The sequence below is a fragment of the Limulus polyphemus genome, unplaced genomic scaffold (genome assembly GCF_000517525.1).
Source record: "Limulus polyphemus unplaced genomic scaffold, Limulus_polyphemus-2.1.2 Scaffold2338, whole genome shotgun sequence".
In the NCBI taxonomy this organism is placed as follows: domain Eukaryota; kingdom Metazoa; phylum Arthropoda; class Merostomata; order Xiphosura; family Limulidae; genus Limulus; species Limulus polyphemus.
In genome coordinates this window covers 133,038-138,469 of record NW_013667948.1, presented here as the reverse complement: position 1 = coordinate 138,469, position 5,432 = coordinate 133,038, and positions in this window count along the sequence as shown.

The following is a 5,432-nucleotide window of genomic DNA, read 5'->3' as shown; positions in this document are numbered from 1 at the left end:
GACACACTGTGTGTTATTAACAGGAGTGATAGTTTAGCGATTTTCCACCTTCTGTAGCTCGGATTATGTTAATCAAAACTATCATACATTTTCAATGGATGTGCTCTACCAGACCCTTACCTCACATGCCAAATTTCAAGGCAATCCACTAAGAAATACACGAGACACAAAATCTCTAATTTGGATTGAAGTTCTTTCCTGAGTACGGAAATTTATTTTATAGAAAACCATACTTAACATTTATGGATTATATTCAAATTTGTTACACTGATATCTCTTTACAACCTACAATTAGATGTCAAATTTGGTCTAAATATAAGCCACATATGCAAAGTTATTTAACAAAAAACGCTCAATTTTGACCAAAATTTTTGCGCACGCCTACGCAAAAATTCACGTGAGCTATCGGTCTAATATTTTTTACTACAGTTTCATAAAAGAGTAAAAGTGGACCGTTTTTAGTTTTTGTTATTTGGATTAAAGACGGCTGATTTAGAACAGCAAAACTACAGGGTGAAAGCACGTGTAGATACACAAGTATTGGTTAGGCCAAGCAAACTAGATTAGCAGTTTCTAACTCAAGTTTTCAAAAACCTGTGGACGGTTATTATTCATTGCCAACTTTTAAGCACAAATTTGCCCATTCTAATTCAAGAGCGTTTAGCGTCACGTGATATTAGCTGAAGCAATCAACGTAAATAATTGTGCTTGATACGGCTGTACTGATTGCATGCGGGTGATGACAAGAAACTGTTAATCTATAGTATTACTATAAAGGAAGTTATTAAGAACTTGGGTCATGATAGTAGGTAAAAACCAAATACTCGGCCTAACTAACTAATGAATGAATATTCGCTGTAAAATTCTTATTAATGCTATTAGTGTAGCAACCACTTTGGCCGCCAATTTTGATTTCATTCCTTTCAGTCACACGCACATTTTTTTTCGGGGGGGGGGCGCACTTTTTTACACACCTAAGGTGTTTTTGATTAGATAGGATACACGTGATTTTACTCTTAGCAGTAGTAGGTTTCCAGACGTCCCAGTTTTTAACATATTACTTTGTGTCCCAGTCAAAAACAGTAAAAGCCATGTATAATTACAAACCGTACATATGTAACTCACATTAAGATACAGAGAAACTGGGACAATTTAATACCCCTTTAAATTTTACTTGGAGAGTCACCTGACAAAAACAGTAAAAGTATTAAATTGTCCCAGTTTCTCTGTATCTTAATGTGAGTTACATATGTACGGTTTGTAATTATACATGGCTCCTTTAAATTTTACTTGGAGAGTCACCTGACAAAGACAGATCACATAGTACATTGTTCCCTCCCTCTGTTACGTTTTGATAACATAATCTATCATTGGGCGACCATAGGAATTGAGATTTGAAGACCTGGTCAGCCGCAAAAAAAGAAAACAAAGAAGCAGCATTTCTCTTTCCAGTAGGTTTAAGACAACTTAGGCGCGTTTTTTTTTAGTTATTTGTTTTTTAAACTAGATAAACTTTGAACACATTTTGTTTGTCTATAGTTTTAAAACGCGATACAATAAACATGAGATTATTTAGCAAATGTTACAAAGTATGTTATTGTAATTTATACTGTTTCAGGGCTGTTACAGTGTCACTCCGTATGGAAAAAAAATATCCCAGTTTTTCTCTTTGGAAATGTGGTAACCCTAAGTATTATATGGGCCTAATACTACCTTGTCCATTTTTAGAACTGCCGATGTGATCTGCAATATGACATTTGAACTTTGGGTGACATCATACTACCAAGCTAAAGTGAGTCTGTCCAACAGCCAGGTTTCAGAGAGGCTTCTCAAGAAAACAAACCAAAGGCGTTTAGACTGAGTAAGAACGTAAAAAAATAGTCAAAAATCGAACTACTATCCAGATACAGCTGAACACGGTCATTAAATGAGGTCTCTGCAACATTTTCAGACCTTCGGCACCCCGCAGATATGTTCTCCATCACCGGATAGAAGTGTTACACGCGCGTTAATTTTAGATAAAAAATAATATTTCATTGGTACAATGTAATAGAAGCCTCCACTTTTAATTTTAAAATTTCATTTTGTTACAAGTAGTTAAGTATTTAATTCAGTTTTTTTAAAGCTGGGAGTTTCTAAAAAGAGAATATGCCAGTTCACATCATAAACAAACCTATAGTAAGCGAGATAAAGTAATTTTCTATAATATATACACTAGCAGTCCGCTAAGAGTAGAGAATTACTGTGCAACAGATACAAAAAAAAAAGAGTTTTAGTTAAATGTACTGTTCTGAATGAATTAATTTCGTCGGGTAACACTTCTATAGTTTTGTAAATAAAGATATTTCATCTTATAGAAAAAACAACAAACAAATCATGTGGTTCAAGACAGCATATGAATTTTAAATTATCTAATGTCTGTTTTTCAACCCTCTAAAAGAGACGTCTCCTGTATCTGTGGGTATTGAAGCTTTAATTCTGACGTGTCATAACGCCGAGAAACTTATCGACCAGTTTCTAATTTCCATATTAAAGGCACGCATTGTATATACAGTTTTTACTTATTCTCTTCATTTGAATATGTGACGAAAGTCTATCTTAATGGTTTATTGATTGGTACTTCTACATATTAAATTGTTCAATCTGTGACGAAAGTCTATCTTGTTGGTTTATTGATTGGTACTTCTACACATTAAATTGTTGAATCTGTGACGAAAGTCGATCTTGATGGTTTATTGATTGGTACTTCTACACATTAAATTGTTGATTACAGATTCAACAATTTAATATGTAGAAGTACCAATCAATAAACCATCAAGATAGACTTTCGTTACAGATTCAACAATTTAATATGTAGAAGTACCAGTCAATAAACCATTAAGATAGACTTTCGTCACAGATTCAACAATTTAATATGTAGAAGTACCAGTCAATAAACCATTAAGATAGACTTTCGTCACAGAACGAAAGTCTACCTTAATGGTTTATTGATTGGTACTTCTACATATTAAATTGCTTCTTTTCAGAAAACCCTGTTGGTCTCGTGCAAGGTGCGTGTGCTGACCATGCTTCCCACACGTTTTCTTGCAGCGACAGTGGATATGGTATAAACAATGAAATTACACGCTATTTCTAAGCTTGCTGGCATTAGCAATAGTTTCAAAGAGTTAGCATATTTCAGTAGTCTTATTGTTGTTTCTTGGTCATAGCTTTGTACACCAAACTATAGACAGCTCAGCTACACTGTCTATACACTTCACCGACTTGATCCATAACATTTATTTCGTTTTGAATTTTGCGCAAAGCTACACTAGGACTATCTGCGCTAGCCGTTTCCAATTTAACAGTGAAAGACTAGAGGAAAGGCAGCTAGTCATCACCACCCACCAACAATTCTTGGGCTACTTTTTTACCAACAAATACTGGGATTGACTGTCACTTTATAGCGCCCCCACGGCTGAAACGGCGAGCCTGCTTGGTGGGACGGAGATTCGAACCAGTGACCCACAGATTACGAGTCTAGCGCCCTAACCACCTGACCATGCCAGGCCGTAACATTTGTTGTCAAGCGCTTTGCTAATCTAAGAAGTACCATAACCACTTCCATATATGTCGTGTCCCAGCCGGTCTGAAGTTATGGTATTGAGCGAAAGGCTTCGTCGGCACTGGATATAGCAAATACAGTATAGTTGACACTATTATTTTACACTCTTCCGTACTTTCACTCAGAAGTTCTTATTAATAATAACCTTGAATCAAAATATGTGGCAAAATGAGTGTTTTTTACATCTTCTGAAAACGTTGTGTTTTTAAGATGATTTTAAAAGTTTAATGGCCTGTAACAATTAGTATATCTTTAAGTATATCGCATCAACAAACCTGACACATGAATTTAATCAGGCTGCTACCGAACTACAAGGAAGTGGTTATAATGAAGTAAATCTCATGCTGCTGTCATGAGACTAATCTTAACCAAACTGGCCATTTTATTTGAAAGAAATTTTGCTTATATATTTATAGATGTAATTAATTAAAATAAATTAATGCATTGAGTCCTTTTTGGTAATATCTTTAATAAGGAATATCATTATAAAGAACTAATGCACAAAACCTCATTACTACCTACTTTACACTGCTTCTTTCTCTTCTACCAATCAAATGAGTTGGATGTCTTATCAACAATGGCGGTCCTTTAATACCTTTATTATATAAAAAAGTATGTATTCTATACACAGGTGTGAATCCATTATTAAACCTCATTTTCCAAGAAAATGTTTAAAAGCCATGACTTCACTTATTGTGATATAAACTTAAATATAATTAAAGATGATTAAACGGACACACGCGAGTTTCTGAAACTTAGTGGTAATTACCTCCAAACTGGTCCCCCCGGTGGGACAACAGTAACGGACACACGCGAGTTTCTGAAACTTAGTGGTAATTACCTCCAAACTGGTCCCCCCGGTGGGACAACAGTAAGTCTTCAGAGTTACAACGCTAAAATCAAGGGTTCGATTCCCCTCGGTAGACACATCATATAGTCTGATGTGGCTTTGCTATAATAAAACAAATACATCCAAAGTGAATCGAATAACGAAATAGTTAACATTCATGTAACCCGATTAACATTTGATGTAAATGTTTATTACTTAGAGAAAAGTGTTAGGTGCAGCCTGGATAAATATTTAAAGCCACCTTACACTTCAGAAAGTATTCGTTGTGAAAAACTTCGACAATTTTCATGTCACTTTAGTGCTAAAAACAAATAATTATTTATCATGAATCGTATTTTGTGATAAAATATTACACAGCAATAAGGGATGTGGTAGTAATGTTTGATTAAATAACCGTTAATACTAAAAATAGCTGCCTTTTTGATATTTATCAGCAATCGACAACCCTCATAAAATATTAAAACGCTAGGATGAACGTCATACGAAGATATAATGATGATATTTTGCTACCTAGCGATGTTGTGTACATTCATACACGTGCGAAAAATATTTTTAAACAGAATAACTAAACAGAACCTCAATATGATCAAATGATATGTCATTAGAAAGGAAATGTTAATATTATAAATGCTGATGGTTAATGAACATCATGTGTATATTGAAGTAAGTGTGTAAGGGAACATACCTTAATGCTCAAAAATATTACAGTGAAAAGTTTAAATTATATCGACACTAATTGTGTTTAAATATTAGTTCTCAACAGGTTTGATTATCTCTCAGATGCCTGAATAACTAAACAATTTACGATTTAAATTTGTCATAAATGTGCTTAGTGAATATTAAGTTAATTAACTATACAGAAGTTGCATTGAAATAATGAAAACAGAAACACTCGCTAAACAAATTTTAAAATCATGCATCACTAGTGAAATCAGATGTGTAAATAAAATGATATTGAGAATAATTCCCAAGACTAAA